Raw genomic sequence first — 15,752 nt, 5'->3', positions numbered from 1 at the left:
GGGCTTGCTTAAAGACAAATCGTGCCTGGATGAAAGAAAATAGGGCTTATATCGTAGGGAATCCGAGACTTGGGAAATATAGAAATATTTAACTATGCATTTCCCCATTTACAAGGTGGTAGACTATTGCATGAGTTCACTAATAACATGTATAAGGATTTAAATATCAAGATAGTACTTTCAGACAAATAATATGTCCATGATGTACCATTTCTCTATATACTCAAAAGCAATATAAAATTTGTACAAGGTGCTTTAAGGTTTTACATGGACCTGATCAGGTTAGCAATGAAGATAACACATAGAATTGATAGAAATGAACGTTTCTGTTCAGCACCAATTAAAAACAAGCCTGACATTACGCTAAGCTTATTACTAACAGCCTAGTATCTGTAATACCTCCCTCTCTACACCTAAATATGTAAGTTTTGTTGAAAAAATAATAAAGGACAAACATCTTCCCCAGTGTTGTGAGAATGTCACATTGCTCATGCCATTCCAGTGCTTATCAGGGTTTATGTTCTTTCTAGTTTACATAACCCAAGACCAATAATCTTAAGCAAAAGAATAGAGTTCTTTGAATGTTAAGGTATTGCCAACCAGAGAAACCTCCTACTATTTAGGTTAATGATCAAACTCCAGTCTGGAATAAACATGTCCCCTTCCCCCTCAACGCATACACACACATACCCGACTCTAAAAGTACGTTTTAGACAAAATTTAAATACGAAAGTACAATATTAAAAACAGTATTCACACTTTCAGTGATCAAATTAAGAGTACAAACCTTAAATATCAATATACACAGTAGAATTATTACCCAAGTAATCCCTTAAATTTACAGCCCTCAGTAGCTAAAGTCTTCATAAGATCAGGCCAAACAGAAATACCTCACAGTACACTAGCTATGATCTTCTCCTTATTTGAAGCTATTAATTCAAAACAATATATTCAAAGGGTATTATTACATATCCTAAAAGTTACAAAAGACAGTATTTTTACATATGATAGCCATTTTGTTAAACCCTTTTATAACTTTACTGCCTCATGTGCGATCACTCAGTTTGATAGACATTAGAGACTCATTCTGTTCTCACTTACATGGGGTATATCTCAAAAGTAATGGGGAGTGAAGGAGTCTGAAATGTAGATACCTTCTGTTGTATCTTCTTCCAATATCAGTATATGACCCAAATATCCCTTCTGGGTCTGGAGAACTGGCAATTTTTTGAAAAAGTGGCTCTTTTTTCTATTTATTTGGGAGCTTTAAATTTCTAGCTATGACATTAAAAGCAGAGACCTTATTTGTCTTTTCTCTACAAGCCATCTCTCAGGAAAATGTCCGGCTATAAAGTTTTGATTAATTATATAACCTAGCATTCATTTCTGATATTATAACCTGTACAATCTTTGAAAGCATAGATAATTCTAAAAATCAGGCTTTGGAATATATTATAATTTTAAAGATTTATTTTGAAATCACAGATGTGGCCTTCTAATATGTTTTTTGACTAATGGAAATAAGTTTTTTTAAAAAAATTCTTTTAGAAGATATGAGGTGGGTGGCAGGGGTGGATACTCAGGAACATACTGGTCATTGTGATCAGATGGAAATTAATAAAACAAGGATAGTGAAGAAATGTACATTGTCTACATATTAGGAACAATGCTGTGTTTCAGTCCCCACAATCCATATTCATATATGCTATGTATAGTTCAACTATAAAATATGTACTGAATTAGCTTTGTAATCATATAAAAGACCTATTTCTAAGCATTATGATATATCTCCTCCTCCCCACACTCTCGCAGCTATCTAAAAATTGCTCCCCCTCCATTGTTCCCAATCACAGTTAATGGCATCACAACCCTTCAGGTCACCTGGTTTAATAACTTCAGAATCATGTTTGAATCCTCACTTCTCACCTAGTCAGTCACACAGATGCTACTTACTTCCCTGGTGACTCCCATTAACAGATCCTTCTTCCCATTCCCACTGCCTTAGTAAAGGCCCTCACAATTTCCTTGCCTAAACTATTTCAGTAACCTTCTAACTGGTCACTCTATATCCAGTATTCTCCTTCTTCTTAAAGCTTCATCAGAGTTTACCTTCCTGTTTGACTTTTGCCATCACTTGATTAGATCATGCCACTTCCCAGTTCAGAAGTCTTTAGTGGCTCCCTACTACTCATTAAAGTCTGAGTCCTTAGCCTACCATGTAAAGGCTTATACAAGGGTACATAAAAAAGGTCATGGAAAAATGGAATTAAAAGATAATGTGAATCTTTCCATGAACTTTTTGAAGACCCCTGGGATGATCTGGTCTCAACTGACCTTGCCAGTTTGACATATCACCACTAGATCTCCACCTCATAAATACTCTGATCCAGCCTCATGAGACTACTGTCATTCACTTTTCTTAACTCTCTCTTTGTTCATTTGGTTTCCTCAGCCTAAGATGCCCTACATCTGCTCTTATGATTCCCCCTCCTCTGCTTGTCTATGTACTACTCAAGTCCCAGCTCAAATGTTGCTCCTATATAGTTTCTCCAAGTTCCCAGTGAGAAAGTAAATGTTCCCTCTTTGTTCTCCTGTCACTTGATTTTTAACCTCTATGTAGTACTTCCTTTTGCTTTGCATCTCAATTGACATGCCTTTCTCTCTCTCTAAATTAAGAACCTTTTTAGGGCAGGAACAGTCTCAATTTTTTTTTTAATCATCTCAAAGTTTTATTGGAAGGTACTCTTAGATCATTTGCATTTAATGTTCTTATCAATATTTTTAATTTTTTTTATTGAAACTATTATACATGTTTGTGGGGTACAGAGTTGAATAGTAATACCTGTGTACAATATGTGATCATCAATACAGGGTAATTATCATATTTATCATTACAAAACATAAGCATTTTTTGTGTCCATTAACCAGTCACACCTTTCTTAATCTGGCATTGTCAGGGAATTAGATGTTCCATATATGTAAAATTTATAGGTAACAAAAAGCTTTACACAAATACTCACTTTTAACCATTTTGAACAGACATTTTATTTATTGCTTATGAATATTCATGAGTTACAAAGCTGATTGTCACCACTTATGCCCAAGACGTGATGGCCAGATCCATACGGGCAGCATGCCCATTACCACAAATTGTGATTATACCCCAAGTCCCCCACCCAGTTATCTCCAACCTCCCTCCCCCTACCCCTTCCCCCCCAACTCCACTTTGTATCCCTAGGTGCGTTCTCTCCCTCTGCAAGCCCAACGCACCACGTGGTCTTTCTCTCCTTCCTTCTTTCTCTCTTAGCACCCACTTATGAGTGAGGACATGTGGTGTTTATCCCTCTGTGCTTTGCTTATTTCACTCAACATAAGTTTCTCCAAGCTCATCCATGTTGCTGCAAATGGCAGAATTTAAAAAGTAATATATACTGCCTTATTTTCTTAACTAGGATATCCAAATTAGGATTTATTATTGACACTGGATCATCTTTGCAAGCCATTATTTAATATAGTAGTAAGATTATTTGTCTCCAAACTTAAGATTTTTCACTGGATTTTTGGAGCTGGAATGGAGCTTAGAGATCATCTAGTCTGACTCATTTTTGAGCTCTCACGTTGGGTAATTTTCTTTGAGAAAGGAAGGTTCTCACTTAACTTGTTGCTTGTAGCAGCCTATCTCTTCTCTTTCTAATCTACTATTGGCTCAGAAAAGAAAATCAAGCTTGGGTCTACAGAAAGAGTAAAACAGGCTTCCAGAGAGATCTTAAGGGCTTCAGTGCAAGTACCCTGTGACATTTATATTAGTTGCTCAGTGACATTTTTTGTTTACTTCCTGAATCCTGGCCATGCTGTGGATAATTGAGGTTGCCAGAAAACATTTATCTATAAACTAGGCCCTTACACATATAATCCTCATATCAACCTTGTAAGGTGGGCATTGTTATTATCTTCATTAAAGATAAGATTGACTAACTCTCCTGGGATAACAAACGGTAGTAAGTACAGAACTAGTATTTGAACCCAGACAGTTTGGCTTTAGTGCCTCTGCTCTTCGCCACCATTCTACATTAGTTCTCTATCTTCAATAAACCTAAAGCTATTATCTGACTGCAAAAATGAAAATTAAATAGGTACATTCAGGAGTACAGTGGCAAATGTTGAGCAACCAGTTCTCAGGGTCAGAGGAAGCCCTGATTTATAGTATGTGCCAATTTCCATGGTGTAAATACTCCCACCATAGCCACACAAATGTAGAGTTGAGAAGAAATGGGTACAACTGACTGATCAAACTGGCTCCAGCTCACCACTGGACATTACAGTCAAAGTTAAGTACAAGTAGTATACAACTCAAAGCTTAACTTGTAAGAAATATAATTTGCTTATTCTTTTCACTTAATCATACCTACTTCCAAAAACCAAAATCCATGTACAATCCTAAATTAAATTTGTTTTTTTTACTTGCTGCTCTCCTGAAAACTACAAAATAAGATATGTACCCTGAAACTCCAAAGAACAAACAGACTTCTTTTTGTGGAACAGAAAAAAACAAAAACAAAAAACCCACAACTTTTTCCAATTTTTGTGTGTTTCTGTTGCTAAAGCAGTGCTTGTTGAGCCTTTTTCTCCATTAAGCTTTTCTCTGTCCTTAAAGTATTGAAAGGGGGCTGTTGGAATACTTCAACTGGTTCCAAACCTTTCAAATTAACATTAGAGATTTTGTTAAGTAACCTTTTTAAAGGATCACAAAACATTCTGTATGTAAAATTAGCCATTTATTATAAGCAATACAGATGTGGTCATATTCAGAATTTATTTGGCACTTTTAGTCTCCCTTATTTCCAGTGTGTTGGAGAAAGTGAAGGGAACATTTAAAATACACAAAGGCCAGAAGCTTTTCTCATCTCAAACAAGATTTCAAAAATTTCAAGAATGATACTTTTTCAAAGAGATGATTAAAATATAATCCTTTGCCTATTTGAAAAGGTGAGGTACTGCTATTCCCTTCCAAGAGAAACTCAAAGCACATCTTCAGTGCTCATGAAAATTGATCTTTGAAGACCCTCAAGAAAACAAGTCTACGTAACAGATAACCATCCTATATCATTGAACCTACCTCATTGATGTTGCAGAATTTTTCTTATCAGTTTATTCTCTTACAATAGAACAACAAATCAAGTGTAAACAGTTTAACAAGTGTGTAAAATTATTACTATTTCCTCAAATTATTCTTACAGTTGATCTTTAAAACCAATGTCAATGTACTAATATACAGACGCTTGTACATGTTCTAGAGCTTTCCGTTTTTCTATGCAAAATTTCATTGTAACAATTATCTCCTTTGGAAAGTGCCAGGCTTAAGAAGCCAAGCATGAGTTACATAGCTGAGCTCATTAAAACATAGTGCTAATAAGATCCAGGCTATGGTTCAATTAACCTTCTTGCAGACCAATTATACAGAGGACCGTACTCCAACCTCATTCATTAAGGTTTTTTTTTTTTTTTTTTTTAGTATTACACATATATCAGGCACTGTGCTAGGCCTTCGGGCTACAGAAAGGAATAAAATATAGTCCCTGTCCTCTAGGCACTTGCAAATATCTTCCATATATTAGCAATTCACCAGTAGGAAGTATATAATCAGTGAAGTGAATTGTGCATATATATCATGGCCAGTCGTAGAAAAAAGGTAATTTCTAAATCACATTACAAATTGATAATGGGTTAGTAGAATACCTTCCTACATAAAAAAGAAAATTTATTTTCCTTCAGTGTCCAATAATTTGTAAAATAACAAATTGTTTTGTTCTTGTTTTGATATTTCTCAACTTGGTAGTGCTCTTTATTTAAAAGCTGGTAACTTAAAACAGACTAGAGTTTGAGCAAGGGATGCAGCATAACATAGCAAAAATAACACTGACGTGGGAATCAGAAGACTGGGTTGCAGCTTCTGCCTGAAGTAGGTAGAGATGTACTAGGTTTCTAATGTTCTATCATCAAGTCGAGCAAAGGAATATGACTAAATTTCTTCTTCTATCCTCATGGAATCTTCAAATCAGCTATTAATTTCATCCCGTTTTTATAAAACAACAACAACAATAACAAGAAAACAAACCCACAGCACCCATCCCAAAGAAAAGAAAACATCTTTAATTTGCTGAAAGTTTCTGATGAGGAAAACTGACCATTAATTGGACAACAAACTACTATTGACCTAAACCCCGATCACAGAGGAACTGTCTTTTCAGGATTTCAATCTCTTTAAATCTGAATTTGTTGCAAAGGTGATTGTGAGACCATTTATACCCTTTTCTTTCCTGAATTGTTAGGCAAAATCATTAGGACAAACTATAAAACTTATTAGTTAAATGCCTATCTGATTTGAAGAAACTAATCAAGGATTTATTCATAAATGTTAATGTATTATATACGATAAATACATTTTCAGAATTGAACAGAAAAAGCTGTCATTTTTATAAATTTATAATTCCAGTGTATTTACACCACTTTATATTTGACAATTTAATGGTCAAGAATAGCTAATCTAGACCCTAATTGGTTAAAGACAAATTCCTGGGTCCAGTACAACTTAAATGACCCTGATTTTAATACCACAAATGTATGTAGTACTTATAGATTCCAATTCCATAAGGAATCCTTAAGCTTCCTACTTAAAAGTCATTAGTAATAAATAACATGATGTGGCTCAAATTTTATCACATTTTTACTCTGTTATCTAGTGTATTTCAGGAGAAGGAACAGTTTGGAAATAGGTAGCAGTTAAGCAGTAGAAAAAAATATGGACTCCAATTTCAAATGTTCAATAATGAAAAAGGGTTTTTGGCATGTGCCTATCTTGGGAACATAGGCAATTAAACAGGCTGTAGCAATTCCTACTATTACTGAAGATCATTCAATTAAAATGTTCATATAAAGGGTGTCTATCCTTGGCACTAATGGGGAAAAACATTTTCTAGTTATTATTCATAATGTGTAGAAATTTGACCTAGGATACTGCTGGTGGCCAAGCCCTTTTATTTCTTTCAAAAATCTAATGATATGGTTTTGGTCGAATCTTAATTATTTATTTGTGAACACAGACAAATTCATTGAACAAATATTTAAGCACCAACAATGTAGTAAGTTCTGTGCTTCTGGATCTCCCCCCCATATTTACATAATATTAACATGTCTCAAAACGTAAAATAAATTTTAAAACATTTTACAATATATGAAATATTCTAAGCATAATGATAGCATACTTATAGCACCTTGGCATTCAAACACAAAATACAAGGAGGTGAGGAAAGCTATTCTAGTATCTCTTTCAATCAGTATTCTACTTTTAATATTAAAAAAAGAGTTCACAATGAGTGACTTACAAGTAATAAAGGCAACTGAAGGCCAAAGTAGCTTTTCCATAACTAAGGTCACACTCAATACTATCCAAACATCCTGGTAATACAATGAGGTCAGCACTTTTGAATTCACGGATATCTAGAATGAACAAGATCTAGGTGTGACGAGTTCCAACATAAGAAACGTTTCCTCCATTAGAACATCTGGAGCCAATTCAAGTGGACTTCTTTTGAATATTCATTCGTCCACAGTAGCTTTCAAAGGCTCAGTTTTTCCCTCTATAGAGCAAACTCTCTGGGCAACTGGGGAAAGCCAACTAATTCAAAGAAGTATCAAAGCTCATCAGACCAAGAATCCTAAATGGTGCTTTTTTAAAACAGAAAAAGAAAAAAAAATTATCTAAACTTTTAAGCTTAACTAGCTTCTCTTTCTTTAAAGTCCTGTTTTGTGGCAACATTTTTCTATTCCCTTTTGATTATTCCCAGTCACAGATTAACCAAATTTCAGTTTCTTATATAAACTGCTTCCTAGCAGTTCTCACAATTTAAAAAAAAAATAGTTCTACCATTGCACCTCATCAGAGAAACAAATATACATTTCTTTAAAGTATCTGAAAATATATGTCTATGGTTCACTGGGAACCAGACCAAGTCAGTACTGCACACCCCTTCAATATGCCATTATGCTCCTAATTATCTTTTAGTTAAAATCTAGTCTGTTGCAGAATAAGCATTAGTACAGGTTGGCTTTTGATTAAAGCAATGCTTCTTAACATTCTGTATTGTTACAAATCATCTTTTGTGGGCAGGGGTGGTGACAAGGAAGGTGATCAAAATCACTTTTTAAAAGCCAACAAATGAAACAGAAGCACACAGCCATGTATAGTATAGCAAGATGCCTTTCTGCCCTGCCCCTCCAAAAAAAACTTTTGCTGTAGGTTTTGAAGGCTATACTACACTAGGGAATGGGTCACAGACTTGATACAGCACAAAAAACAATCTCTGGCAGATGGAGTCCTCAGGAAACGGCATATTAAGGACACTAGGGAATTAGAAGCAATACTGTTCAAAAGGTCACAGATGAATAATTTATGACATGTCATACTAACAGGTAAACAATTCTTGGAATTGTTATAAAAAATACCTAGTCCTGCCTGGACTATGCTAATTTCCACTGATGGTAATGTTTAGAACATCAATAACAACCAAAGGGCTAGATCAGCAATTCTCCATTTTTTTTTTTGGTTTCAGGATGTTTTCATACTTTTTAAAGTTATTAAGGACCCCAAAGAACTTTTGTTTATGTAGATTATTTCTATTGATATTTACTATATTAGAAATTAACACTGAGGACTTTTTAAAATATTTATTCATTTAAAATAATCATAAATTCATGTTAATATAATTAACATAAAATTTCCCCCATATATATTTTCCCTAAATAATGTAATAAAGAAGAGTGGCATTGTTTGACATTTGTGCAAACCTCTTTAATGTTAGACTTAACAGAAGAAAGCTGGATCTTCATATCTGCTTCCATATTAGATCTATTGTGATATATTGTTTTGGTTGAAGCATATGAAGGAAATCTGTACTTAAACAGATATGCAATTGGAAAATTGAGGGGCGTTTTAATAGCTTTTTCAGATAATTGCACATATTCTTCTTTGATATCACACCAAAACTTAACAAATAATAGAGTCTTAAATATTATGTGGAAGGTAGAATTTGAAACCGTATCAATAAACTCTTTCTACTTGGCTAATGAAAATTCATTGGTCTGTCTTGCACACTGAAGGGATTTTTTTATTCATGCGTGGTTTTGTAATATCATGCACTGGTCATTTTGGAAAATATTAGTTCACTGAGTTATGCAGATCTTCCAAATGCTGACTCATTTCAAAATTATACAATATCAGAAAAAGCCAGTCATTAATATCACCATTGATCTCATCAGAAAAGTCTAAGTATTGGGAAGTTATCAAGCTCGCATGGTGGATAAAAGTTTTTCAATTCTAATTTTTGCTGAAAACTTAGATTTTATCATTGGCAACTAACACTGTCAGTTGTTTTCCTTGAAATGACAGTCTAGTTAGGATCTGGCTCATTTTTGAGAAAATATCTTCCAGAGACCTGTCTGAATAACTGTTTTTTGTCAGTAGGTCTTCAAGTTAAAAGGAGTTGTTTGAAGGAAGCAGCTAGTTCAGCTCACAACTCAGTCATACAAGTGCTTTTCCTTCAGATAACAATCATACTTTGATGTGCATCGCACACAAATACACACACACACAGACATGAGTATAGTTTTGCGGGGTAGAGATTTAATAAAATTTATTATTCCTACTGATTTATTGAGGGCATTCTTAAGAGAAATTTTTACCCACCATTGCTTTTACATTATCTGTGTTAATATCAACACAGTAAATAAGGCTAGTAATGTTTAAGTATTGTTATGAAAATAATAGTTTTGACCTCATGCACCTCTGAAAGACTCTCAGGGACCAGCAGTCCCCAAGTCATATTTTGAGAACTGTTGGGCCAGATCAGTGATTCTCAAACTTTAATATGTATGAGAATTACGCGGGAAACTTGTTAAAACATTGAGCTCCCTGGGCCTCATTCCCTCATTCGGTATGTTTGGGGTGGGGCTTGGGAATTTGCAGGTTTAACAAGTTCTGTGGGTTATTTTGCTGCATGTGGTCTGTGGACCATTCTTTGAGAAATATTGGGCTGGCGTTTGATTATACTTTGACTGACACTAAGGTCAAGGAGTTTCAATGCCAATCCTTTTTAACAGTGCCTAGAAAAACTCCACCAATAGCATTATTTTGTTTTTATCGGTATGTAATGTACTTCATAGAGAGAAGTTTGAAAACTAGCCACATTAGAAATAATTTCATTCCTTTCCTTTTATAATACATCTCCACTGTCACCATTACCTTTCACCTAAATCACCATTCCCCAATGTTCATCGCATAGCCAAGAGTTGGAACCAGCCCAAATGCCCATCATCAGATGAGTGGATGCGGAAAATGTGGTACATCTACACAATGGAATACTACTCAGCTATAAAAACGAATGAAATACTGCCATTTGCAACAACATGGATGGACCTTGAGAGAATTATATTAAGTGAAACAAGTCAGGCACAGAAAAAGAAATACCACATGTTCTCACTTATTGGTGGGAGCTAAAAATTAATATATAAATTCACACACACACACACACACACAAAACCGGGGTGGGGGAAGAAGATATAACAACCACAACTACTTGAAGTTGATACGACAAGCAAACAGAAAGGACATTGTTGGGGGGGGGGAGGGAGAAGGGAGGGAGGTTTTGGTGATGGGGAGCAATAATCAGCCAAAATGTATATCGACAAAATAAAATTAAAAAAAAAAACAAACAAAAAAAACCACTTACATACCAAGCCTTCAGTCTTAGCCCTCCAATTCATTCTCCTCATGTCTACCAGAAATAAAATTTTCTAAAAGGGAAAAATACTCATTATTCCTTTGCTAAAGGCCCTTAAAGAACTCCATTTTACCTACAGAATAAAGTCCAATCTCCTTTTATAAGATCCTAATCCATCTGGGTTAGATGTCCCACTTTTACACTATCTAGTGCAGACTTACCTTGAAGTTATCTGGTTTAACTGTCTGCTAGACTATGAGCTTCTTCATGTTAGGGGTAGGGTCTTTTATCACTGTACTTACAGCATCTATCAGAGTACCTGACATATTAACATAAGTCAAATAGATGTTTGATGAATGCAACTTTAAATATGCTATATTTAGTGATAATGTGAATCTTGATTTGACCTGAAAACAAATGCATCCTTTAAAGATAATTGTGGTAAACAGAGTCTAAGGTGTATATACAAAAATGGCATATCTAGACAGGACATGTCTGCCTATAGCAAGGTTGTATCATATATACAGATAAAAAGTTAAGCACTAATCCTACTCCATAGACCTTGGGTGTAGTGTGATGCTTACCGCCACAGTGCTGACTCTGTTCAAATTACCTTACTGCCAAAGCTGCACTTATGGTGGCAATAATCTCTCTCCAGCCTGGGGCTCAGCTACACCTTAGTTTCAGATTTACATTCAGGTGCTAGGACAGATGTCATTTTAGCCCTAAGCTCAAGTTAGAACACAGTCATCCAAGTTCACTAGGAGACTGATGGTTTGAGTACTTCTGAGGAGGTTCAGAGGGCATAAAAGAGAAGCATTTGAAACAGCTGGAATAGGTCTCTATATAACCTTAAATTTGTGCTGATACTGAGGAAAAAAAAAGTATGCTATTGCAAGGCCTTGCATAAGTTGTAGTATATATGTTATTTAATTAATAAATAGTATATTCTGTAATTATATTAAAAATTTTATGCTAATATTTTCTATTGTTGTAGTTTTTGTTTGGGGGTGGTAAGATTTCTAGAAACCAAAGTCAAGATTTGCTGTTTATTACCATTTTCTAGATGAATGCTAGGCAGTAAACTCTATAATAAATGTATTCGGTCCCTTGGGATAACAAATTGTATAATATCCAGAGCTGTTCAGAATCTGATAAGAATATTTTAAGGTGCAAAGTGAAGCAACTACTGACTAACAAGTTATATACAACAGGTTAAAATAATTAGATATTATTTGCTGGGCAGTAAAAAAAGGGTAAACAGACAGGAAACTTGGGGGTTTCAGGATTAAAAAAAAATTCATACAAATAAACATTAGAAACTGTGGTGATCTGTTTGTCCTTGTACTCATTAGTTCTGTTTTCCTATAATGTGAGGCCTTGAGAATGAAAATTCCATTAAAGAAATTACTGCTGTATCCAGGGGAAAACATATGGGCACAGAACTAAGCCACAGCCTAGACTTACAATGAAACTGGGACATGGCTTCCACCACGTGCCACTCTACTCTCACCCTTTCAGACCAGGTGGAACTAGCGCAAGAATGCATGGAAGGTACATGTACTCTGTATCTTAATTGTTGCCAAACTCTAGACGGTGCCATTTTTGTGTAGATCTGAAAGCCCTACCTAAACTGATATTTGAGTGCCAGACTAAAATATCATTATTAGCATACATGCACACGCACACAAATGCACACACACAAGGAAACAAAATGCAGTAGAGGCTGGAAATGTGACCTCCCTAGAAGAAAAGGACCAAATCATTGTTTATCTATCACCTGCTCACTCCTCTGCTACAACAACATCTAGCACAGTGCTGGTCATAAAGGGGTGTTCAAACTTTTATTGAAATTGGAACCTCTTTTTGCATGCATTCTTTTCAGGTATAGTTAGTAATAGGGCGATTAGGTTGGAAATCACACTTATCATTAAAGTTCGGAAGAGTATTATGTTGAGAGATAGGGTATTCTTTTTGACCTGGCCACAAGAAACCAAGGGGGCAAAAAAGTTCTAGTAGTCCAAATAGTATTCCATTAGGTATCCAAACTAAAGAAAAGGAGATTTTGTTATGCTTCTGCATCACTTTTAGTATTATATAGGTATCAAAAAATTTATAAATAAGAACATTCTAGTACTGAATATATTAAAGTTTCTCCTGTAGGAAGTATTACAAAAGCTAGCTTTTGCACCAAGACCCACACGCTGATTATAAAAACAAACAAAACTTGTCTCACTTATTTTCTTATCTTTTCACAATAAATTGTTTCTGAAAGTCAATAAGGAGATAAACCTAGACTGTGGAATTACACTTTGAAGCCACATTAAACTTATATAAAAAGTACCATATTAGTACATAAGAAATGATGAAATGTTTGTCACACAGCTGAAAGCATTCTGTTCTTATCATAGTGAGGTAACTTTATTGGCGTAGTCAATCCTTGACAGCAACAAAACTTTGATACAGTGAAAATATGAGGCTGGCCTCAAAAACAAAAAACAAAAAAACCAAAAAACAGAAGAGAAGGAAGAAGTTGTCAAGTGCATGGCAATTAATGTTTCCTAAATTATATTTCAGATGTTAAGTATTCAGAGAGAAAAGGGGTTCTATAGATAAATAAGTTCAGAATATAATGCACTGAACAAAGTTAAACAGGGTTTCTTTGGCATATTGGAGGCTCTCAGAAGTCACATGCATGGCCAATCTCTAAGACTGGGCTATCAATGAGGGCGAGGAGGTGGTTAAGCTGTTCTTTAACAAATCAGGATGTACACTAAGAACTTTACATTTATTATCTAATTTATCCCTCACAATAACCCTATGAGATAGATACAATTATCTTCCCCATTTTACAGGGAAAGAAACTGAGTCTTAAAGACATTAATCTGGCTAAGGTCTCAAAGTTATTACATTACAGGGCTGGCCCCATGGCTCACTCGGGAGAGTGCGGTGCTGGTAGTGCTGAGGCCGTGGGTTCAGATCCTATATAGGGATGGCTGGTGCGCTCACTGGCTGAGCGTGGTGCAGACAGCACCGTGCCGAAGGTTGCAATCCCCTTACCGGTCCAAAAAAAAAAGTTATTACATTATAGAGATGGGATTCATATAAAAATCCATCTGATTCCTAACTTCCCTCTTTTTACCACTGTGCCAGTCAAAAATCCACAGCCATGTTCATTGTTAGAGATTAATATCTTGATTTTAAGGTTTTGCTGTTGCTGAAAATGGAAATACACAGGGGAGAAGGAAGACAAGATAGCTGTTTCAGTTTCTTGATTATGTGATTTCTCCCTGCATTCCTCAGGAACTGCCCCCAAAAAGAGCAATTGGATGTCACAGCTTTTATCTGCTTCTATATATAAAACAATTATATATTTCAAAATGTGGTAGTGAACCAAGGAGAAGTATTATGTTTAGTAGTAATAAAATTGTTAGCAAAAGGTTCAAGAGAACTAACATTTACTAAGTGCTCACTACATGCCAAACACTTTACAATATCAAAGAAAGTAGGCATGATTATCCCCCTTTTTATGAGCAAGATAAATGAGGTCTGGGTTAACAATTTGACCAAGATTACATATTTATTAATTGGTAGAGCTGGAATTCAAAACAAGCAGTCTGACTCAAGGACACCTGTTCTTCCACTGTAATATGCTATCTCCCAATTTCAAATGGAACACATTCACTTTGGTACAATAGATTGAAATAAAAATAGAGCAATCATGTAGTTTTATTTACCAATAAAGGATAATCTGTTTGTCTATAATTACTCAAGGTAAGTCAATTATTTTGTCTTGTTAGCCAGTTCAATTGAAAGGCATCAGCCAGACAGGAGCAGCAAAAATGGTAAGGTTTGGGGATCGAGGCAAGGGAGGTGACTGGTGATTTTAAACTGGCCAGTTTCAGTCTCTCTTACACATTCTGCACTCTTGCCCAAATGAAACGGTAGTGGTGGAATACAAGAATTTGACTGAAACACCCCTATTTTTGGAACTGTGCTAAACATAGATTGCTAATGGTTCTCTGAATGAAAACCTCACACTTTTATAACCTTCATCCAAATGACTGCTGAAATCCTTTAAGAAAACGTGTACTTGAAAATCTATTGATGACTAAGCCACAAGCCAAAGTTAAGATATTTTCTTGAAACTTTTAGGAGCATTACAAATGCTATTAAAATATGCCAATGTCTTCTGAGATCATCACTGACCAGAAAAACAAAATGCAGAGTTTTTAAGGTGAAACACATGGAAAAGGTGAGGTAGAACCTTGGTCAACATGCCAAAGAAACTGAAAAAGTAGAGAAGACTCTCTAAACCAGCATGGTTGAAAAGAATATAATAAACTAGACTTTATGGGGCTATCATTATGAACAATAACCACAATAGAAACACAAACAGAGTGTGTTTCAAAAGTTCATTTGTAAGCCAGTTGTTTGCAACTACAGACAACACATTTCCCCACAATAATGTTGTAAAACAGTGTTTGGGTTCTCAAACGAGCCCACAGATTATTCCATGTAAAAATGCTTTGAGGACTAGAAACTGCAAAGCAAATAGAAATTATTTAATCCATATTTGTAATAAAATTTTTCAGAAAACGATATCACTGCAATGCCTAAAGCAAAACAAACAAAAGCATTTAAAATTTATCTTGAATACTGGTACATGAGAAAATGCATATTTAACAGGATTACATGGTTGATGGGAGGTTTTTGTGAAGATTATGGGCATGAGTTACGGACACATTCAAGGTCATTTAGACATTGAGAACACTGGTTTGTTACAATGTTTAAACTCACTTCAAAAGAAGTGGAATCACACAGAAGGATGCACAAAATTTTTGAAAAGAAGGAAGAGGCTCCAAGAAAGGGTGTGTGTGTGTGTGAGATTACCTAAAATAGAATTAATCAGGTTATTAAAGGCAGAGGAAGGGGATAGAAAAGTAGGACACAAAATGCGTCCTGAGAAGAAAACAA

The 15,752-nt window shown here is 35.2% G+C and overlaps 1 protein-coding gene across 2 annotated transcripts in view; it reads right to left on the bottom strand.

Annotated features, from left to right (window-relative positions):
* The window catches only part of RNF128 (ring finger protein 128), an 84,434-nt gene that overhangs the window by 27,952 nt on the left and 40,730 nt on the right, over positions 1-15,752 (bottom strand). The gene's annotated exons all lie outside the window — the stretch shown is intronic.

Source organism: Cynocephalus volans, chromosome X (assembly GCF_027409185.1).
Source record: "Cynocephalus volans isolate mCynVol1 chromosome X, mCynVol1.pri, whole genome shotgun sequence".
NCBI classification, from domain to species: domain Eukaryota; kingdom Metazoa; phylum Chordata; class Mammalia; order Dermoptera; family Cynocephalidae; genus Cynocephalus; species Cynocephalus volans.
This window is presented reverse-complemented; position numbering and strand designations above follow the sequence as displayed.